Genomic DNA, 25,300 nt, shown 5'->3' with positions numbered 1-25,300 from the left:
AAAAATGTCTTCTCAGCAAAGCTTTAATGGACAAGTTCTTTCTATCAACGTGGAGATTCCTCCAAAGACACACCGCTTATAAACTCATCAAGTTGATTGGAGACACTTCTGATTAAGAAGGTAAGTAATATATTGACATGATCTCTTGTTAGCCTACACTAACTTCTAGAAACATTTTATTGAAGTAGTTTTAATAATTGGAAAAATGTGTAGCTTTAGCATGTTTGTGTATTTAATTTTTTCTTTCTTTTGACCATATTTCTTCAAGTTTAGTTTTATTAATCATCAACTTGTAATTATTGATTACTAGTTTACTGTTGATTATTAGTACCTTAATAGTTTGTAATCCAAATTTTGTTATCCAACATTTGAATTAATGAGCTCAGTGTTTCAAGCATGTTGATAACTTCATATTGAACTAGGAAAAGCAATATCTCTTGAGTTCCATCATCTGTTACAATAAATATCTGACAGATAATAAATCATTCATGCCAGGAGAACCTTCCATTGGTGATTAGATATGTGAGGAACATATATCAGCAGTTAATTGTACAGAGGCCAAAATCCAACTAGCTTTTGCCGCCATACTAGCATCTTTTATTTTCTTTTAAATATAAGCATGCTTCATTCACTGGGGTTATTAACTTCTTTCTTTCTTTCTTTCTTGAAACTTAGACCCTCACTCCATCAGATTGCCTTGACAAGTGAAAGCATTCATTTCAATGGTAGGAATAAGCAAAATGAATATGTGACTTTTGCCAATTAAGAACTTCTTATTCTAAAGCTACTTTGTTCTTCAGATGTCTTCCATGCTGAGGTTAGGCAGCACAAAAGTGAGGAGGAAACTTTTATGCAAAACACATTTTACTTTCAAATTCTTCAGCACAATTATCCATTATGTTCCAGAAAATTGGTGATAACTAAAAAAAGAAGATAATGGATAAGTACTAGAGCAGACCAATTATAATAAATGTTAAAAATTACCTTTCTACAAACTCAGCCTTGATTCTTCTGTTCTTTCAGTTGGGTGACACATGACTTTTTATCTCTGTGTTTTATCCATTTTAAAAGTTCCCAGTACATTTAATGAAGTAGAGGAAATGGGATTGTTTGCCTACCTGACAAGTTATGTTTTCTATGTACCAACAATTGTATTGGAATTTTTGACCTGATATTGCTTTTTAAGAAGAATATATATTTTAGTGAAACATTGACAGAAGTCAGAGAACTAAAGAAAATTAGTCAAATCTTTCATGTAAAAAAATTCCCCAAAACTACTGTTAAAAATTGTGCTATATATAATGCAATAACTGTTTTCCTTTTTAATGGATGAGGATTAAATGATTTGCTCAGGATCACACAACTAGCAGATATCTTGAGACCAGATTTGAACTCAGAGTCAAATTGAACTGACTCCAGGACTTGAACTCTATCCACTGTGCCACCTAGCAGTATCTAAAGTCAGGAAAACCTTTAAAACTAGCCTCTGACACTAAGTAGCTGTGTGACCCCTGGCAAGTTACTTATTTACTATTTGCCTTACTCTACTGAAAAAAGAAATGACAAGCTACTCTAGTATCTTTGCCAAGAAAACCTCATAGATGGTATGATTCATGTAGTCATGAAAAGTCAGAAAGAACATAACAACTAATAGTAAACCGAAAATAATTTGAGAAAGATCATTAACAAATGGGAAAATAGGAAAAGCAGTCAGAAGAGATAATTGAGCTCATCATTGGAGTCAGATAAGGATTCTGACAGAAGTGGGGAGAAAGGAAGGAAAATGCATTCTAGGCAAGGAGAGGCAGGATGGATGGTCTGTGTGAATACACAGAGGCCAGAGATAGAATACTGAGTACAGAAGGCAAGCTAATAATACAGTTTGTCTGGAACATAACATTTGTGAAGGATAATAATATAAAATAAGTTTGTAAAAATAAATCAGTGTCAGATTATGAAGGGTTTCTTATGACAGATTGAGATTGTAATCATAGATTATAAGATTTCAAACATAAAGAAAACTTATACACCATCTAGTTAAACCCTGTCTCTTTACCATTGAAAAAAAAACTGATTTCCAGAGAATTTAAGCAATTTGGCCAAGATCATGCAAGCAGATAAAATGGAATTCATTGCCAAAACCTCTAACTTGAGATTGCTGAAAAGGAAGGTCACATAATGGATAGAAAGCTGGCTTCAAAATCTAGAACAGTGTTCACCAAACTGAGTCCATAAATTCTCAGACAAATGTGGAATGATCCCAAGGAGTATGCAAACAATCGAAAGGTAAAAATAATAATAATAATAATTGGGTCACATTCCATCCTTCAAATGAGATCTAATTTTGGATTGGTCTCTACTTCAACTACCTTTATATACTGCTTTCTGGACTTCAGCTTCATGCCTCATCTTCAGACTTATCTTGGAGTATTCCTCCTCACTCTTGAATATCTCTCTTCCAGTTTCTTTCTCCTATTGATGAATTCCTCCAAGTACTTCTATTTTGATGAGGGGCCCAGACCAGTCAATGTTCATTCCCATCAAGGCTGCCCTTGACTCTGGGATTTATCTACTATGGCTCTATATCAACTACATTCATCTCCACCCACAAGCTTTTCCAGATATTTTTTGCAGTTTGGTTTTTTCTTCCATTAGAATATAAACTTCTTAAGTAAAATAACCTCTTCTTTTTGCTTATAATTTTATCCCCAGCACTTAACAGAATATCTGGCACTTAAGCACTTAATATAAACTTGTTTCCTGACATGATAGGCCAATACTCCTTTATTCTGACCCTTCACACTCCTTTTCTTCCCTGGCTATGTTGAACATCAATTCTTCAGGTAGTTATAACTTAATCATTACCCAAGCACTCAGAACTGTGGTAGATTCATCTAGCATGAACATCCACTGTCTCCAAGTTTTATATCCTGATCACCTACATAACTTCCTGGTTTCAATAAAGGCCCTTAGCCAATGGACTCTGCTCTCCAGAATAGTGGCCAACAAATAATCCCTGGCCTCTCTTCATTTTCAGTGAATGTAAAATGAACATGTTCAGATGGTTTGTGATCTGTTACATTATCTTTCCTGACAAAACCATCCCTATCTTGAATACCACTGTTATTATCAAGACTATCATCATACTTTTAGTAGCTGTGTGACTTAATCTGTTTGTCTTAATCCACTGACAAAAAGAAATAGCACACTATTCTAGTGTCTTTGCTAAGAAAAGCCCATAAATAGTATGATTCATGTGGTCAGAGAGAACAGAACAATTAATAGTAAATAGAACTACAGATTCATATTCATAACTCTCTTTCTTACTTTCTCAGCTCACACATATCATCTCTCATACCCAGGGGTATACTGATAAATGTTTAGCAACAGGTCTCAAAAAAAAAAATTATGAATTCAAAATATTTTTAAAGCTAATCTACATAATGAATCCATCCTTCAACATTTTTTTTAATCTGAGCACTAAATAACCAACTAAATAATACATCCATTCTTGGCATTTTCAATTTTCAATTTCTATTTTTCCAGTTTCTAAGATGTTATACTCTTCATCTCTACTCACACAATTACCATCCTAGTAAAGCCTTCATCTCCCCTCCCCTGGGATATTATAATCACCTTCTGATTGGACTCCTTATTCAGTTCTCCCCAACTCTAAATTATCCTCTACACAGCTAATGAGCTGATTTTCCTAAAGTGCATGTTTGACCATGTCTCTGTTCTACTACGTAAACTCCAATGGCTTTAAAATCAAATATTATTTCATCTTTATCTCATCTTTGAAATTTTCACGTTTTATATAAATTTTAATAATATATATAATTTCTATATATAACATAAGAATAAATAAGTATACTTATAGTGTATATTGTATATTAAAACTAAAGTCCTTAAGTAAGGCTTTAAAATTTGGAGACTGCTAGACTAGAAGACCTGAAGTGAAATCCTGCCTCTCCTGTACTCTCATGAATATAGCCTCTTAGCATACCTTAACTCTAAGACTAGGAATTTGACTTGTATGTATAGTCACTTTATTCCCCAAATGTTACTTTTTATAATTAAATTATGGTTCTCATCTTTATATAGACACAAACACACAAATGCTTGTTGGTACCTTTCTAAATTCTAATCCAAAATAGCTTGCATGTTTTAGATCAATATTTCTCAACACAAACTACTAAAGACCAGTCAAATATCAGATTTTTAAAAATTTGTCCCTCCACCATCTCTAGCTGGCTCCAACATACTCTTGTGCCAGAGCAGCTTAAACCAGTTCATCTGTAAAATTTTCAGTATGATCATTCACATCCCAGAAATCAAACTTTACAAATCAGAGCTTGATTTATTGTTTTGTTGATTGTCTAGGCTTAAGAAAGTAATGGGGAAAATATTAATAATGCAGCTTAAACTTCAAAGTGTGTCATTGGCACATTCATTTTTCAGAACTAGGTGTTAAAAATTTATCAGCACGTCTCTGCTCAGGTGGAAAGGAAAGGAAGCAGGGGAAGAGACATCACATAAGGAAAGAGTAAGATGAAAAGAGAAGAAAGAGAAGAAATCACTTGTGACTTTGGTTTTGTATATTTATTTAGTTTGTATGATTCAATAAGTAAGGACCTTTGACAGTAAAAATTCTGAGACCTAATAAAACATTTCTAGGAGGGAAGAATAGTTGAAAAACATCAAATTGGAACAAGTCCATATTATGTGTACTGCTTTATTAACCACAGCAGGTGGTAAACATAATGTTCATGTTATTAACACTTTCTCTCCAGAACACTTTCCAGCACTAGATAGACTCCCTGGATAACATCAAACAAGGAAGCAATGAAACAAAAAGGAAAAACTTGCCTATATAAACTTTCTTTGGATATTATCTCTTAAATGAATTGCTTTCACTTAGCATTTATCACAGAAAGGGAGGTACTAGGTTCTACTTTCTTATCTGTGGTACAATGGGAAGGGAGCCTGATCTAGAATCAAAACTGTGTAATCACTGGGTTACTTTAACTTAACATTTAGAGCTTCGATTATGTGAACTCTAAAAATCTCATCCAGCACTAAATCTAGAGTAACAACCTGCTCTACAAACTACCCTTCTTTAGATTTTTAAAAATTTACATATTTTATTATAGCTTTTTATTTTTATTAATTTTATAATTATAACTTTTTTGATAGTACATATGCATGGGTAATTTTTTTACAACATTATCCCTTGTACTCACTTCTGTAACAAATTTTCTCCTCCTTCCCTCCACCCCCTCCCCCTAGATGACAGGCAGTCCCATACATGTTAAATGAGTTATAGTATATCCTAGATACAATATATGTGGGCAGAACTGAAGAGTTCTTTTGTTGCACAGGAAGAATTGGATTCAGAAGATAAAAATAACCTGAGAAGAAAAACAAAAATGCAAACAGTTTACACTCATTTCCCAAGTGTTCCTTCTCTGGGTATAGCTGATTCTGTCCATCATTGATCAACTGGAATTGAATTAGATCTGATCTATGTTGAAGATATCCACTTCCATCAGAATACATCCTCATATAGTATCTCATTTCTGCTCATTTCACTTAGCATCAGTTCATGTAAGCCTTTCCAGGCCTTTCTGAAATCATTCTGCTTGTCATTTCTTACAGAAAAATAATATTTTATAATATAAATATATTATAATTTACTCAACCATTCTCCAATTGATGGGCATCCATTCATTTTCCAGTTTCTAGCCACTACAAAAAGGGCTGCCACAAACATTTTGGCACATACAGGTCCCTTTTTCTTCTTTAGAATTTCCTTGGGATATAAGCCCAGTAGTAGCAATGCTTGATCAAAGGGTATGTACAGTTTGATAACTTTTGGGGTATAATTCCAGATGGTTCTCTAGAATGGTTGGATTCTTTCACAACTCCACCAACAATGTATCAATGCCCCAGTTTTCCCTCAGCCTCTCAAACATTCATCATTATTTTTTCCTGTCATATTAGCCAATCTGACAGGTGTGTAGTGGTATCTCAGAGTTGTCTTAATTTCCATTTCTCTGATCAATAGTGATTTGGAACACTCTTTCATATGAGTGGAAATAGTTTCAAATTGTCTGTTCATATCCTTTGATCATTTATCAATTGGAGAATGGCTTCATTTCTTATAAATTAGAGTCAGTTCTCTATATATTTTGGAAATGAAGCCTTTATCATAACCTTTAACTGTAAAAATATTTGCCCAGTTTGTTATGTCCCTTCTAATCTTTTTTGCATTAGTTTTGATTGTACAAAAGCTTTTTAATTTGATGTAATCAAAATTTTCTATTTTGTGGTCAATAATGATCTCTAGTTCTCCTTTGGTCATAAATTCCTTCCTCCTCCACAAGTCTGAGAGATAAACTATCCTATGTTCCTCTAATTTATTTATGATCTCATTCTTTATGCGTAAATCATGGACCCATTTTGATCTTATCTTGGTATGTAGTGTTAAGTGTGGGGCCATGCCTAATTTCTGCCATACTAATTTCTAGTTTTCCCAGCAGTTTTTGTCAAATAATGAATTCTTATCCCAAAAGTTGGGATCTTTGAGTTTGTCAAACACTAGATTGCTATAGTTGTTCACTATTTTGTCCTGTGAACCTAACCTATTCCACTGATCAATTAGTCTATTTCTTAGCTAATATCAAATGGTTTGGTGACCACTGCTTTATAATATAGTTTTAGATCAGGTTAGGCCACCTTCATTTGATTTTTTTTTCATTACTTCCCTTTGAAATTATCGAACTTTTATTCTTCCATATGAATTTTGTTCTTATTTTTTCTAGGTCATTAAAATAGTTTCTTGGGAGTCTAATTGATATAGCACTAAATAAATAGATTAGTTTAGGGAATATTGTCATATTTATTATATTTGCTCTGCCTATCCAAGAGCACTTAATGTCTTTTCAACTATTTAAATCTGACTTTATTTTTGTGGCAAGTGTTCTGTAATTTTGCTCATATAATTCCTGACTTTCCTTTGGTTGATAGATTCCCAAATATTTTATATTATTGACAGTTATTTTGAATGGAATTTCTCTTTGTATCTCTTGCTGTTGGGTTTTGTTGCTGAGGATTATGTGGATTTATTTTGTATGCTGCAACTTTGCTAAATTTGTGAATTACTTCTAATAGTTTTTTCATAGACTCTCTGGGATTCTCTAAGTATACCATCATATCATCTGCAAAAAGTGATAGTTTGGTTTCCTTATTACCTACTCTAATTCCTTTAATCTCTTTCTCAACTCTTATTGCCAAAGTTAGACTTTCTAATACAATATTGAATAATAATGGTGATAGTGGGCAACTTTGTTTCCCTCCTGATCTTACTGGGAAAGGTTCCAGTTTATCCCCATTACATATGATGTTTACTGACAGTTTTAAATATGTGCTCCTGATTATTTTAAGGAATAGTCCATTTATTCCTATACTCTCAAGTGTTTTTAGCAGGAATAGATGTTGGATTTTATCAAATGCTTTATTCTGCATCTATTGAGATGATTATTTGATTTATTAATATGGTCAATTATACTAATAGTTTTCCTAATATTAAACCAACCCTGCATTCCTGGTATAAATCCTACTTGATCATAGTGTATTATCCTGGGGATGACTTTCTGTACTCTTTTTGCTAATATTTTTTTAAGATTTTAGCATCAATATTCATTAAGGAGATTAGTCTATAGTTTTCTCTCTCAGTTTTCAACCTACCAGCTTTAGATATCAGTACCATGTCTGTGTCATAAAAGGAACTTGGTAGGACTCCTTCATTTGCTATTTTTTACAAATAGTTTATATAACACTGGGCTAGTTGTTCTTTAAATGTTTGGTAGAATTCACATGTAAATAAATCTGGTCCTGGGAATTTTTTCTTAGGGAGTTAATTAATACCTTGTTCTATTTCTCTTTCTGAAATGGGACTATTTAAGCAATTTCTTTCCTCCTCTGTTAATCTGGGAAGCCTATATTTTTGGAGGTAGTCATCCATTTCACTTAGGTTATCAAATATATTGGCACAAAGTTGGGCAAACTCTAATTTCCTCGTCATTGGTGGAAAGTTCCCCCTTTTCATTTTTAAGACTAACGAGTTGATTTCCTCTTTCCTTTTTCTGAACAGATTTACCAAATGTTTATCTATTTTATTGGCTTTTCCATAAAACCAACTCTTAGTTTTATTTATTAATTCAATAGTTTATTTTTTACTTTCAATATTATCAATTTCTCCTTTTAATTTTAGAATTTCAAATTTAGTATTTGATTGGGGGGTTTTAATTTTTTTTTCTTTTTCTAGCTTTTTAAGTTGCAAGTCCAATTCATTGATCTTCTCTTTCTCTATTTTATTCAAGTAGGCTTCTAAAGATATAAAATTTCCCCTTATTATTGCTTTGGTTGCATCCCACAGATTTTTGTAAGATGTCTCATCATTGTCGTTATCTTGAGTTAAATTATTAATTGTGTCTATAATTTGCTGTTTCACCCAATCATTCTTTAAGATGAGATTATTTAATTTCCAATTACTTTTTGGTCTATTTGCTCCAATTTTTGTTGAATGTAGTTTTTATTGCATCATGATCTGAAAAGAAAGCATTTACTATTTCTGCCTTCCTGCATTCAAGTTTGATATGGCTTCATTGTTTATGCTACCTTTCAGCAGGATATAGTTTCCTTCCTTATCTCTTTTAACTAGATCAACTTCTGCTTTTGCTTGATCTGAGATAAGGATGGCTACCCCTGCTTGTTTGACTTCACCTGAAGCATAATAGATTCTGTTCCAGCCTTTTACTTTTACCTTGTATGTAAAGCTCTGCTTTAGCTGTGTTTCCTGTAGACAGCATATTGTAGGGTTCTGACTTTTGATCCAATCTGCTATCCACCTCCACTTTATGGGATAGTTCATTCCATTCACATTTACAGTTAAAATTACTAATTTTTTTTTATGTCCTGCCATCTTATTATCCCCAGATTATGCTTTTCTTTTTCTTGACCCCCATTTACACCTTTCCCAGTATTAAACTTATAGGCACCATTTGTGTCACACAGCTCTCCCTCTTTAGGATCCCTCCCACACCCTTTGAATCGCTTCTCCTTTCTCGTACCCTTCCCTTATTACTCTTTTTCCTCTCCCACTTTTTAATGAGGTGAGAGAAGTTTCTCTGTGAAACAAATATGTAAATTATTTTCTCTTTGATCCAAACTCTGATGAGAGTAAGATTCACACAATGGCCTTTCCCCTTTCTAAATTCCCTCAGATATGATAGGTTTCATTTGTCTCTTCATGGAATGTAGTTTCCCTCTTTTTATCTTCCCTTTTCCCTTTTTCTGACACTATCCCCTTTCCATTTCTATTTCATTTTTTATATTATATCAGCAAAATCAAATTATGCATGTATTCTTTATGTATATCCACAACAGAATTACAATACTTAAGTGTTCTTTTTATCTTTTTCTGCTTCTCTTGAGTCCTATGGTTGGAGATCAAATTTTTTTTGTTTAGATCTGGTTTTTATCCTTAGAAACAAATGGAATTCATCTGTTTTATTAAATGTCCATCTTCTTCCCTGAAATAAAATGCTCAGCTTAGGTGGATAATTTATTCATGGCTGCATTCCAAGGTCTTTTGCCTTTCAGAATATCATATTCTAGGCCTTTTGATCTTTTAATGTGGAGGCAGCCAGATCTTGAGTGATACTTATTGTGGCACCTCAGAATTTGAATTGTTGTTTTCTGGCTGCTTATAATATTTTTTTTCTTAGCCTGATAGCTAACTTCTGATATTTCTGAAATTTAGCCACAATATTCCTTGGAGTTTTTATTTTAGGGTCTTTTTCAGAAGGTGTTCAATGAATTCTTTCAATGCCTATTTTACCTTCTGATTCTATTACATCTGGGCAGTTCTGTTTAATGAATTCCTGTAAAATAATATCTAGGCTCTTTATTCATCATAATTTTCAGGAAGTTCAATAACCCTCAGATTATCTCTCCTAACAAATAATGATGAATGTTGGAGGGGATGTGGGAAAACTGGGACACTGATACATTGTTGGTGGAGTTGTGAAAGAATCTGGCCATTCTGGAGAGCAATTTGGAACTATGCCCAAAAAGTTATCAAACTGTGCATACCCTTTGATCCAGCACTGCTACTACTGGGCTTATATCCCAAAGAAATACTAAATACTGTGTGTTCCAAAATGTTTGTAGCAACTCTTTTCGTAGTGGCTAGAAACTGGAAGATGAATGGATGTCCATCAATTGGAGAATGGTTGGGTAAATTATGGTATATGAAGGTTATGGAATATTATTGCTCTGTAAGAAATGACCAGCAGGATGAATTCAGAAAGGCTTGGGCAACTCACTTCCAGCTGATCAATGATGGACAGAAACAACTACATCCAGAGAAGGAACACTGGGAATTGAACGTAAAATATTAGCACTACTGTCTATCTACCCAGGTTACTTATACCTTTGGAATCCAACTCTTAACGTGCAACAAGAAAATTGGATTTACACACATATATTGCATTTGATTATACTGTAACACATGTAAAAAATGTATGGGATTGCCTATCATCTAGGGGAGGGAGTAGAGGGAGAAGGGGAAAATTTGGAAAAATGAATACAGGGGATAATGTTATAAAAAAATTACTCATGCATATATACTGTCAAAAAAAATTTATAATTATAAAATTAATTTAAAAAAAAAAAGAAATTTGGTTTTACACACATATATTGTATCTAGGTTATACTGTAACAATTTAACATGTGTGGGATTGCCTATCATCTAGGGGAGGGAGTAGAGGGAGGGAGGAGAAAATTTGGAAAAATGAATACTAAGGATAATGTTGTAAAAAAAAAAAAATTACCCATGCATATGTCCTGTCAAAAATATATATAACTATAAAATTAATTTTTAAAAAAGTAAATTACAGGAAAAAAAAAAGATTATCTCTCCTAGATCTATTTCCCAGATCTGTTGTTTTTCCAAGTAGATATTTAACTTTTTTCCCTAATTTTCCATAATTGTGGTTTTGCTTGACTGATTCTTGATGTCTCAATGAATCATTAATTTCTATTTGTTCAGTTCTAATTTTACTGAGTTATTTTCTTCATTAGCTTTCTTATTCCTTTTTTATATGTCTAATTGAGTTTTTAAATAAGTTGTTTTGCTCTATGGAATATTTCTCCATTTCACTATTTTTTTTTACTGAGTTATTTTCTTTTTCCAATTCACAAATCCTACTTTTGTGGGAGTTATTTATCTTTTCCAATTCACAAATCTTACTTTCTTGGGAGTTGTTTATTTTTTCCAATTCACAAATCCTACTTTCCTGGGAGTTCTTTACCTTTTCCAATTTACATTTCAGGAAGTTGTTACTCTCTTGCATAGCTTCTCTTTTTCTTTTTCTTCTAGCTCTCTTTTAGGATTTTTTTATATTTTCTTCTAGAAGAGCTTTGTGTGATGGGGACAAGGTTAAATCCCCCTTTGTGATTTTTGTCTGCTATTATTCTCCTTGGAGTTGAAAACCTGCTCTCTTTCTGTATAGAAGCTATCGTCCTTTTGATTTTTTTACTCATTTTTTAAAAAGCCTTTAGGGTCTGCCTTCAGGGCAAGGAGGTTACTAGCTTCCTCTGAAGAGCAGGAATAGGTATGTGGACAGTAGTTGCTGTCCTGCCAATGGCCTGCAATGAGCTGTGAGGTGTGGGAGTGCTCTGGAAAAAGTTTCCCACCAGACTTAGGCCTGAGTATCATGGCGGAGCTGTGGAAGTGCCCTGAGAAGAACTTTGCTGTGCAGATTAGCAACTGCCCTGGGGATAGAGACTGAGCAGTGAAAGTGTCACTGCCCCAGGCTAAAGCCCACTGTGGGTTTTAGCAGTTGCCCTACCCCTCACAGCACCAGAAGTATCTCTGTCTGGGGAGCACAGTCATGCTGAATAAATTCTATTGCCCCAGGTTGAGCCCTGCACTGTGCAGATTAGAGGCTGACCTGCTAGAGCCCCGTGCTGCAGAATGCTGCTGGACAGCTGTGTTGTGGTCTCTGCTGAGTCACTTCTGGTTTTGGTTGGATATAGACAGATCCTGTTAGGTTCTGGTGTTTTTTAGAGTACCCTCTACCTTTGGCTTTAATTTCTCTGCCAGTTTACTGCTTTGTAGCTAAAGCAGAGCAGTCAGCCTATGGCAGTCTTCTCTGTAAATTTTCTAACCATAAAGACCACCCTCACCTGGTCTGCTCAATATGCTAGCCTCTGCTTCTATCCCTGTTTGGTCTGGTCTGTTCCCACTGCTCAGGACAAACCTTTTCTAGTGATCTTCCAGAGTATCTTTGGCTGGTAAGTTGTTGCACTTCCAATCTTTTTGAATTTTTCCAGTCAAGCACTATTTTTGAGGCTGAATTTAATATTTGGTAGTGAGGGTATGCGAGAGGCTAAGAAAGTTGCATGTACCTTCTCCACCATCTTGGCTCCATCCACCCCTTCTTTAGATTGTATGAGAATTTTATTTGGTAATAAGTAGAAAAAAAAAAAAAAACAGAACAATCTTCCTCATTATTTCCCTTGCCTTACATTCTAAAAGAAACCTGTAGATTGAAGGATAAAACAAAAGATGATAATTGTTCTGGAAAAATTCAAAGAAAACTTGTCAATTCTACCATAAACATTTACACAACTATTAAAAGGAGGGTGATACCACAAGCATTAATAAACCTTTAATGCATGAAAGTCATCTTAGGTCAAGTCTTCACACGATTTTCCCTTTCTTTTTTTTTTCCCACTTAGTCTTCTATCAACTAATTCTGATTCTCATTATACCTTTCACATCTACAGGCTCCTTTCCTTCTGCCTATATTCATTTGTAGTTTCCTCTTTCTAAAAGAAAAACAAAACCTTCACTTATTCTGCCATCCCCTCAGGATAATAATCCTTTACTAATCTTTCTTTTTTTTAAAATACAACTAATAAATGCCATTACAAGTACAAAACATTGTAAAGTTTCCATAACTATCTAGATAACTGAACGTGATGAAAACTAGCTATAAACTTTTCTCTTTGATTTTGTTTGGAAGTTGTTGATACTCATCTAATTAAGTGGGAAATTACTATTCCAACTTATTACCTCAAGCTGCATGTTTAAACAAGCCCAGCTGACTTCAGAGACTTTTTAAAACTCAAGAGCATGATAAAGGTATAACCAGTTAGGAGACAGCATGATGATCTAATTTACACTTAAATGGCTTTATATTTTCAATGTCTTGACAAGCAAAGAAATAAATATTAATAAGTTGTTATCCCTCAACAAAGCCATTAACCAGATTCATTCTAAGAGCTTACAACCCAAAGCCCTGGCTATACAATATTAAATGAATAATGAAAGATGTGTAAAGAAAAGCAAAGATTACTTGATTTGGTCACATCCAAGGGGCCTTGCAATGAATGAATTATATATTCTTTTGGATTTCCGTCTGTTATTAATTGAATTAATGGTTATTCTTTTTTTGATTGGTTAGTCTCCATTAGAAGATCAACCAAATTTGCTCATTTTATAGCTCCTAGAAAGCTGTAGAGCTTTCAAATTAGCCAGTGTTTAAGTGATGGGTAGGATACCTACATTCTCCCTTCCCTGAATCCTAATTCCCAAGTGACCTGATCCTCCTTTGTTTACTCCTTAGTTGGATAGAATTCTTGCCTTGCAAATTTTTGCAACTATCTGCTGAGTAGTCAGAAAACCACCATTTTTTCTATGGAGCAGTCAAAACTTCTCTTAGTCAACAAAAATAAAGTCCTAGCATCTGTAAGACATGATAGAACCATCAAAGTAGGTTCAGGAATATGGATGAAAGCACCTAAAAAGGCTTCTTATTATAGTAAAGCACTTAAGCCATCAGGTGGTAGAACTTTGGGGACAGTTAGACAGAAATAATGTGCTTTTTTAAGTGTGCACTGATAGTCATAGAATATGAAAATTTGAACAATATCATAGCACATCAGATATAAAGGGAAAAAGGAGCAAATATATTAAATGACTGGACCAAGGTCACACTATTAAGTTCAGATATATCCCCAGATATTCTAAAGTTAAGTTAAGGATTCCTTTGTCTATACTCTGATAACTAGGAACTTTTCATTTGCTCCTTGATTCTGCTTTGCTTCTTTGGGCCTGCATATGAAATTGAAACCAGAAAAAAAAGTCCTTCTAAAAGCATACCTCATAAACCAACATGGCCTAGGACAAATGTGGATATTGTTCCAACTTTACTTAGGCCAAACTGCTGTGACATCTGCAAACACAGCCAGAATCACAATACATAAGGATCCCAGGGTTGAAGTCTAGTTTCAATTGGGCTCTGTTAACAAAAGGAACAGCTGGGGTACATAGGAAATAAGACAGGATCTAAGAAAAAAACATGATAAAAGTGACAGAAGGTAAATCCAAGGACAGTAAACCAGAGAGGAGAAAGAAGTGGGAAAATGAGCATTCTTGCATAGCATGGAGCAATCAGGGTAAGATATTTCTTATCTTTCTGCTGCTTGGAGTATGATTTGACACTAATCCATATTTCTTAAGTGATAATGTTTATACAAATGTAAATATACTGAATGGCTGTGTAAATTGAAATAAAACTCATATACATCCCTGTTTTACTTTAGATGCTGCAAATGTAGCAAGCCTGATCAATATACCTATAAGTGGATTTATTTTAATATTATCTTGAATTAAAAATAAATCAGTGAAAATTACGCAACACATAATTCTTAGTACTATAAGATTGTTTTAGCTTATACAGAAATGTTAAGATTAGGGCAATTCTATGTGCACTTTAAATAGAATATGTAAGATTTTACATTTCCAACCACCATATTTTCCCTTGGGTTTTTCAAATGTCATTAGCTTTCATATCCAGTATTTAAATGGTTAAAGGGAATTGGAGGAAAAAAGAGAAGTAGTCATGACCTTTTTCAACACTGGATTGTAGTTGAAAATGGAGAAAATTCACCAAGATAGACCTTGGGATATCTCTACTCTACTAGGAGTCAAAAGGCTATTTCTAGAATCACTCAGCTAAGTTATAAATAACTTAAATTACACTGTGGTTCTGAAGGGTAACTCTAGACCTTTTCATCACTTTTGGAATAAGGATTATTGAGTTTAAGTGTCTTTTTAGTCTGCCAGCTCCAAGCATCCAAAAACATTGGAAAATATTAAGATAGCATCATAGAATGATAATAATGTTAATGACAGGTGAGATCTATTTAAAACTTTAAGGTTTGCAAAGCACCATACTTTGGATGAGGAAGATATTACATATATATACCAGGATGGAGACCATGAATTACTGTAGCACTTAACACAGTGTCTGGCACATGATAGATATTTAATAAATCATTATTGATTAGTTGATGCTATTAATCACAAGAGGAAAAAGAAAGTTGTAATGGTTTAAAGGTTCTTGGTAAGGAATGCTAAGGCAACTATATGTCAATAAGCAGGAGTTATGTTGTCTTGCCAGGTCATCTACTTGACATGTAATGGAGAACCTCCCCCATAATTGTTGGAATTAATTACTACTGAAGATGGCAGAGGAAAGCCAGGAATCTGCTTGAGCTCTCCCAATTTCTCTCAAAGACCACATGAAGCCAAGTTTCTAAACAGAGTCTGACAGAATGAAACCAGTCTTCAGCTCAAGATAGACTGGAAAAACTTCAAGAAATGTCAGTTTCAAAGAGATGTTCAGCCCAGTTCAGGCAGAGTCTATAAAAGTCAGTGAGAGGGTCTTAATCATAGCAGATCTTGTCTCAGTAGAAGAGCAGACCAGTCAGACAGCCTCCAGTCCTAGATCAGAAGACAAATTCTGTGAAGCTGGCTATTTCCTAGAAGGAGCAGATAAATCTACACCTTGCAAATACAAGGGGCCCTGGGCTTAAAGCCAGAAGTGCACAGAAAGCTTGACACAGTGTCCCCTTTATCCCAGGAGCAGAGATCCACCATAAAAGTAAAAGAAGAGAAAATACCAAAAGAAAAGGAAAGAAAATAAGCATAAAACAGAAAAGAAACTTGACCATAGAAAGCTACTATGATGACAGGGCAGACTAAAACACCAACTCAAACAAGGACAAAATGTCCACAGAAGAAATATCAAAGAGTAATATGGAATTCACCTCAAACCCAAAGAGGCTTCTTAAAAGTGCTCATAAAAGACTTTAAAAGGCAAATAAGAGAGGTAAAATAAAAATGAGAAAAGAAATGAGAGGTATACAAAAAAGAATCAACAGCTTGGAAGAGGAAGGCAATTCCTTAAAAAATACAATTGGCCAAATGCCAAAAAAAAGAAAAAAAGAAAGAAAAAAAATCCACTGAAGAAAAACAACTTCAGTACCTAGGATATACTATAAGATATTTAATATGTATGGGAATGCCTGCCATCTAAGGGAGGGGGTGGAGGGAAGGAGGGGAAAAACTCAGAACAGAAGGGAGTACAAGGGATAATGTTGTAAAAAAAAATTACCTATGCATATGTACTGTCAAAGAAAATGTAATAATTATAAAAATTTATAAAAAAATTATCAGAAGAAAAACAACTTCAAATGGAAAAAGAGATACAAAAAGTAACTTTAAAAGTCACACTTTAAAAACTAGAACAGGGCAAATAGCATCTAATAACATTATGAGACATCAACAAACAGTCAAACAAACTAAAACAAATTAAAAAATGGAAAAAAAGTATAAACTAGCTTATTGGAAAAAATAGCTGACATGAAAAATAGAAGCAGAAAAGACAATTTAAAAATTATTGGTCTACCTGAAGGCCATGACAAACTAAAGAGCCTGGATTGCATTCTTCAAGAGAGAAGGAAAACTGTCCCACGTTTTTTCCCCTGAGGCAATTGGGGTTAAGTGACAGGCCCAGGATAACACAGAAATGTTAAGTGTTTGAGGCCAGATTTGAACTCAGGTCCTCTTACTTCAGGACTGGTGCTCTATCCATTGCACCACTAGCTGCCCCTAACTACCCCATATTCTAGAAACAAAGGGGAAAATAATCATTGAAAGTATCTAATAATCACCTTCAGAAAAAAATCTCACCAAAAAAAAAAAAAAAAAAAAAAAGGACCACTGTTGCAAAACTCCAAAACTACAATCTCAAAAAAATATATTGCAAGCGACCAGAAAAAACAATTCAAATATCAAGAAGCAACATTCAGGATGACCCAGGATCTGGCAGCTTCTTCAATAAAGGATCAGAGAACTTGGACTACCATATTTTAGAAGGCAAAGGATCTGGAGTTATAACCAAGAATTAAGTACCCAATGAGACTCAGCAACATCTCTCAAAGAAGAAATTGGAACTTGAATGAAGAAAGAGACTTTCAATAATTTCCATTGGAAAAATTAGAACTGAACAGAGATCTTCAAACACAGGACTCAAGAGAAGCACAAAAAGGTAATTTAGGAGGATTTATATATTATTTAAAGATTCAACTGTTTACATCCCTAGATGGGAAAATGATATCTATAACTCTTGAGAACCATCTGTCACTGGGGAAGATGGGAGGAGCATCACATGGACTGAGAATGTGGTTATGAATGGTCCCTGATATGATGACATTAAATAAAGACATTAAGCAGTGGGGAAAAGTATTTTCTGGAAAAAGAGGAAAGGGGATGTATAATGGGACAATTAGTTCACACGAAGAGATGCAAAAGACCTATGAAAATGGTGGGAAAGAAGAGAGGGGGTTGAGCATTGTCTGAAACTCTATTTCGTGAGTTTTGGTTCAAAGAAAGAATAACAATCATTCAGTTGTGTATAGAAGTTTATTTAATCCTATAAAGACTTTGGATAGAAAATGTCATTTGCATCCACAAAAAGAACTATAGAGATTGAATGTAAATCAACACATGCCATGTTCACTTCTTTTTTTCCTGTTTTTTTTTTCTCTCCCATAGTTTTTCCCTTTAATTCTGATTTTTCTCTTCCAATATGATTCAAAAGCAATGTGTATTAAAATAAATTAATTAAAAAATAAGTTGACTACTGCTACTCACTTTTGAAAATTCAGGTAAGGACAAACAATACAACCTACAAATACAGAGGAATTCTTTGGAAGACCTAGGCAGAAAACTGAAACCTGTGAGACACAAAGTAGGATAGGGGTTAATGAAAGAAGTGTATTGGTTTTGTTGATTACACAGAACAGAAAGGCCTGTGTTGAGAAGTGAATAGTTGATTAAGATGTTTTCAGAGAATGTGATTTGTTTTGACTTTTTTCTGTATCAGACTCTAAGGAACAGAAATGACAGGAATAATGTGAATCTAATGGAACAAGGCCCAGTAAGAATATTTTTGATTGGAGATTTGTAGTTTTGATGAAGTAAATAGAAAATAGAAAAGAACAAGGAAACTGTTCACATATATTTGCTCATCTAGATGTCACAGAGTAGAAACAAGTATGAAAATAAGAATAAGAAACAGTTCAGAGATCCAATAATTCTCAGGAGAAAAATTTCCCAGAAAAGAGATGTGATATTTATGGATACAGAAACTAAATGATAAATACTCAAAGTACAGGAAATTAACTAAGTAAACTACAGGTTAATGCAAATCATGCATTTTGTCACAGAGATTTGGTGAAATGTGACTCACAATGACTCATTGAGGAAACAAAATGCAAACGTTTTCAAAAAGAATAAATTTAGTAAAGTAGAAAGTGAAATATATCTAACAAGAGGATAACTCGAGAGAAAATTCACATACTATAGAGACAAACATGATGGAAAGCAATTGTGTGACAATTAATAGAACAAAAAACAGAGGTAGTTTTGAAATAGGATATTTTTAAGGACTCTCTGTCCAGAAGAATGAAATGGAAGATAAATTTTAGAAGTTCATAAACCTGATTACAAAGTAGGAATATAATGTCACAAAAATAGGAAATTCTAATCAACCTAAATATATATGCTTAAGCATTTATTACATGTCAGACACTGTGCATACATATTAGATTATTCAAATAGCTACTAAAACTCCTTCCCTTCTAAAAGTAGGATAGCTGATAAGTTATTTACGTACTTAATTAAAATTTCATTCATTTAAAAAGTGAAAGATGCAACAACAGGAACTGTTAATTTGGACTTGATTCTTAATAAAATCAGAAGGAATGGGTTTGCAAAGTAAAATGAGAGCCTTGGAAGAAAGTGACCTTGATATCTAATAGTTTATAACAGATGAGGACTAGAATTTAGAGAGCTAAAGATTTCAGGGGGAAAATATATTAAAATGCTCAGCAAAAGACAGTTAAGATTCCAGATACTGTAGTGAAAATTTGGCACTCTCAAAAACAAAAATTTGACAACATATAAATTAACAAATATTTATTAAGCACCTACTATATGTCTTGTAATCCAATCTAATAAACATTTATTAAGTGCATATTATGTTACAGGTTTGGCTAATTGCTGGGATACAATTAATTCAAAGAAAAATAATTCTTGCCCTAAGGTTCTTACAATCTAAAGAGGAAGATAACACACAAAATGAGATAAGAAGGTTGGTAGGCAGGGGATGGAACACTAGGATATACCAGCTAGGAATATTTTGTTCTATGGAGTTGAAACCAACAGGGCAATAGTTGCAAAGTGGAATGAGCTAAGAGTCCAATCTCTAACCTCTATAAAGGAAAGTATTAGGAAGAAGTTAATACTCTTCCATCTGGGTCTCCAAGCAGAAGGAAGAGGGGATAGTACAATTAAGGCTTGAGTTACCAGAGTGGTGGTTAATTTGGAAGTGATGAGTTTATCCTAGCACAGACACTATATCAGGTACTGTGAACACAAGTAAAAAATAAATAAATAAACAATTCCTAGTTACAATGGATTTAAATTCTAATGCAGGAAACACATTCTATGAGAAATAAAGGCAAACAAAGGAGCAAAGTTGTGGGCTTGATCAATTTATTAGCAAAGCTAGCAATTGCCAAAAAAAAAAAAAAAAAAAAACTCAACTCAGACCTCCTTGGTAGCCAAGGATTGTCATAGCATAATGCAAAGCATTCTTATTGTTTAGAAAGAGGAACTAATCAAAATATGTATTTGAGATTAATACATATTCATAGAATTTTCAGGAATAAGGACACATGGCAAAAATAAGGTAGTAGGTTGATTTGTATGATTTGCCTTGGGGACATTCCTGACCCTACTTATGTGACTTATAATAAAACCAGTAAACCAGTAAAACAAAAAAATTCGGTTCTGCACACATATATTGTATCTAGGATATACTATAACATATTCAATATGTATGGATCATTATTAAGAAATTTGTAAGGATATCTTACACACTAGAAAAAGAAAAGTACAAAAATAGGAAATTTAACCTTTGAGAAGAATACAGAATATTCTGTGATCATTTTCTTAATCCCATTTCTCAGTCAATTTAGCTATTAGCCAATACCCTGATAGGCTTCAAAGAATGGCATATACACTCCTACTTCCCCAGAATTGAAGTAATTTAACTAACTTATCCTCATATCATTTAAAGAGCAAAATTTCAAAGTTAATTGAGGTTTAATTAGTAGAATCTGATTTAGAATTCTCACAAATGATATAAAACATTTATAGCATAAATATAAAGTTAATAACTCAAAATGAAAACAAATAATTATAATGGGAGAAATGGGAGCTATCAAAAAGGAATGATATATGTACATAGGGAACCTACTGACACAGATTTTTAAAAGATATGTTCAATCTTTCTTCAGATTAATAAATGTAATTAGTAATCTTGACTCTAGAGAACTGGTGATGAAACATATTTTCCTCTATCCAATAGATACAGTGAAATAATACTGGAGAAAGATGCAGATTTTTTCAGGAATGGGTGATCTTTTTCAATTTGTTTTGTCTTTTTCATTTTGATCCAAGGGATGGTTCTATGGGTGGGGTGGGGAATGTCATGGCAAAATGACAATGATTTTTTGAAGGCATCAATAAAAAATGTATCTTTTTAAAGTCATATGTGAAAGAGAGAAGCAAGGGGACGTATCTGGAGTATAAATTTTTAAAAATATCCTATCTTGGAAAAATAGTCAGAAATGAAGAAGCCCAGTACAACTTAAGACTTATAAGGAAAGCGGAGATTCTGGGGGAAAGAATTCTTATTGTTCCTGACTCCATGTCTTCTCACCAAGCGTCTTCCATATCTCCTATGCTTTCTCACTCAACCTCTTCATCCTGGCTTCTTCAAGACTCAGCACAATTATTATCTTTCATCAGAGGGATTTTGCTGTCAAACCCCCATCACTACTCCACTGTTATTGCCTTCTTTCTGTCTAAGATTATTTCCCATTTACATTGAATATATCGTGTGCCTACACAATTATAGGTATGTCATATTCTTAATATTAAAAGAGGAATTAAAATAAGAGCTTCTTAGGGCAAAGATTACATTTTTGTTTTTGTTTCTGCCTTTATTTGTATTCCAAGAACTTAACACAGCACACTATCTGACACATAAAAAGTGTTTCATTAAGGCAATTCCGAGATCATTATACACTTCAACAACGATACTGTATGAGGATGTATTCTGATGGAAGTGGATATCTTCAACAAAGAGAAGATCTAACTCAGATCCAATTGATCAATGATGGACAGAATTAGCTATACCCAGAGAAGGAACACTGGGAAACGAGTGTAAACTGTTTGCATTTTTGTTTTTCTTCCCAGGTTATTTTTACCTTCTGAATCCAAGTCTTCCTTTGCAACAACAAAAAAATTTGGTTCTGCACACATATATTGTATCTAGGATATACTATAACATATTTAATATGTATAGGAAAGCCTGCCATCTAGGGGAGGGGGTGGAGGGAAGGAGGGGAAAATTCTGAACAGAAGGGGGTGCAAGGGATAATGTTGTAAAAAATTACCCATTAATATGTACTGTCAAAAAAAAGTTATAATTATAAAATTAATGAAAAATAAATTTAAAAATTTTAAAAAGGTAATTCCAATAGACTTGGGATGGAAAATGTCATCTACATCCAGATAGAGAACTATGGTGATAGAATGTGGATCTAAATGTTGTGTTTTCACCTTTCTGTTGTTATAGTTATTTGTGTTTGCTTAGTTTTTTTTCTTTCTAATGCTTTTTTCTTTTGATCTGATTTTTCTTGCACTTGATAAACATGGAAATATTTGAAAGAATTGGACATATTTAACCAAAACAAAGAAAAAGATAAAAGTATTTTATGAATGATTTATGATGACAAAGGACAAAGTTAAGGAATAGAATTAATGTTCTTAAGAAATGGTATAAATATTTTTGTCTGTACTTGTGATTTCATTGGTGTAGAACAATAAGTATCAAACTCAAATAGAAACTAATCTCCACCTAAGGATTCCTACAGAAGCAGACTGACAATTTTAAAATGTTATGAATATTTTACTGTATTTTTATTCATTTTGTTAAATATTTCCCAAACACATTTTTTAATCTGATTAAGGATGCATTCTGGAATGTTATTGTCGGTAGACTGTAGTTTGACACCTTTGATGTAGCAAATTCCTCAGTAAGGAGACTCACTCTCTCAATGCCATTAAGCACTTGTTCTGAAACCTTGGAGAACTGTCTAGGTTGCTAAGAATTTAAGAGACTTGCCCAATGTCACACAACCAGTCTGTGTCATACTAACTTCAAATCTTAATCCTCCATTTATAATTCATACTCCCTCTTTGTATGAAAATTAATGGAAATAAAACAGAGCTATTCAACATTTATATTAATTCTATTTTATGTACCAGTGAGAAATATATTCAGCTAGAATATATAAGATACAATTGGACAACAAAAAATAAAAGTCCAAGGTAAGTGAGGTGGTTCTATGTAAGCACTTAGCTGCTCTCAATGAGTAACTGAAAAAATGTCTAAAATACTTTATGGATTTGATTATTAAGATATTGCAATCAACAGATTACCTTTAAAAATTCTAGAAAACATAGAAATAAAATGGGACAAATAAAACCCCCATTGTCACCCCCATCACTCTGACTCCTTGACTAATTTTAGAGTGAACTTATAACCTGACTTCTAGTTCAGCTCAACCAAAAGAGAGAGAGAGAGGCTCCAGTCTTGCCCAAGATGAGATGCTCCTAATTCTCTAGGAGGACAGGATAGAAATTAGGGGCATGTGGAAGAGCTAACTTTCCATTACATTTCTAGTTATCCCCTACTGTCTGCCTTCCAGAATCTCTTCTCCCTACAAATCTCTTCCTGAAGAGAAAAGCAGGATGAAGATGTATGTTCCCCTCTCCAAAGCTCTTACACCAACCCTGCCCCCTCATGTGTGTTACAACCAATTCAGAATCAAATTCTCACCACAAACAAGACAAGGTTACCTCACCCTGACCAAGATTGTTTCAGTCAAATTATAAATTTATTTTTTAAAATGTTCTGTGAACATCTAAGATTATCTTGGTCATCTAGACACCAAAGAAAAAAATTAAATCAGACTAATCCCATTCCTTTCTTAAATATACTACTATGTTTTCATTAAAATGATAATAGGGCTTTGGACTAGATGATTTCTGTGATCTTTTGTAGTTAAAAACCTATGATACTATAATTTTTATATCAGTCAATACTAAGAAGTCTTCAGTATTTTGACTATCTTTCAAAAAATAGGAAATCCTATCTCAAATTTGGAAGCAGAGGTATACTTGAGCCAGCTTAAACAAGCTGTTAAATTTTTAGTATGTTAAATTTTCACACTGTTAAATTTTTAGCATCTGCACTTACTCCTCAAAAATTGAAAAATGCTATAAATCAGGTCTTTACTTATTACTTTGTTGGTTATATAGACAAAACAAAGTATTGGAGAAAATGTGAAAAATGAATGTTAAACTAACATGTATGTTGCACATATATGCATGTATGTATAAATACAATAAGTATATGTCTCTTAAAATTTCTCTTCCCCAGCCTAAAAATTCTCATTTCTTTCAACTAATATAGAATGGTATCAAGTCCTCCCAGGAAGTTGTGACCTTCCTCTGGTCATTCCTCAGTTTCTCAATGTCTTTTAAATTAATTAATTACTTTTTTTTAACTTGCATTTATATTATACTTTAAGGTTTGTAAAGAGGTTGTGGTTCTCAAAACACAATGTTGATGTTGTCTGACCAAGTGAGAGTAATTACTTTTGGCCAAAATGGCTGCATGAACAAAATCTGGGGAAAAAAAACAACTTTGGTTTAAAAAAGTGTAAATCTCCCACTCAATCCAGGGCCATCTCCAGCCTTGCTGATCTGTACCTTACCATTGGACCCTAATGGTTCTGGAGGAGAAAGTGAGATTATTGACTTTGTACAGTCCTCTCTCACTTAAATCCAATTTATTTTCAAGTTCTGTCATCACTTTCCTGATGTCATTGATCCTCTTTAAGAAGAAAGGACCAACAATATGTGAGAGTATAGCAGAATCCTAGCTCTGTATTCTATTCCTCTCTTTCTGTCCAAGCTTTTTTTGAGTGCCACATCATACTGGACAATACAAAATTATTTTAGGAACCTCAGATAATAGCAACTAACATCGAAATCAACCTTTGAGGTTTCTTTGCAAAAAATCTGACATATAGGGCACAAATATTATGCCCAATGTATAGATAAGAAAAATGAGGTTCAGAAAAATTAAGTGACTCTATTATAATTGTTCAAGGTGTTCTGACTACAAATTTAGCATTATTTCCACCTACACCTTAAGTCTAAATTGATTTTCTAAAAAGGAAATAAGGTAAATTTTTACATGCTGACTTCTAGATTTTAAAATACATCTTATTGGTTTTTACCTCTATTGTAACTGAGGGAGCAAATACTCTATGAAATCTAAAGGCATAGCAAAATCCACAATGCTCTTAGATTAGAAGAATCATGTAAGCCATTCCATTTCTATAGTTTACTGGCCCCAGGGTTCATTCTGCTGAAATAAAAATATTCTCTTTGTTCCTTTTTACCCAGATGAAAACTAAAATAAAAAATTGAAGTTAATAATAAAGCCAAATTTGTGTAAGATTCTGTTAAGGGAACAACTAATCATTGTAGGTTTTCCAGGTAATGAAATAACGAGAAGGATAAAATTCTGTTGAAACTACAAGGAAAAAATTATTTTAATCTAGTAATGTATCACTGAATAACAAATGTTATTTGATATTCATTAAATTAGGAAACTGTTCATAATCAGTAACTGGTAACCAATTAAACCTGCATAGAAATCTTACTTAA

This window comes from Sminthopsis crassicaudata, chromosome 3 (assembly GCF_048593235.1).
Source record: "Sminthopsis crassicaudata isolate SCR6 chromosome 3, ASM4859323v1, whole genome shotgun sequence".
Classification (NCBI taxonomy): domain Eukaryota; kingdom Metazoa; phylum Chordata; class Mammalia; order Dasyuromorphia; family Dasyuridae; genus Sminthopsis; species Sminthopsis crassicaudata.
The sequence above is the reverse complement of the archived record's forward strand: the minus strand, read 5'-3'. Positions refer to the sequence as shown.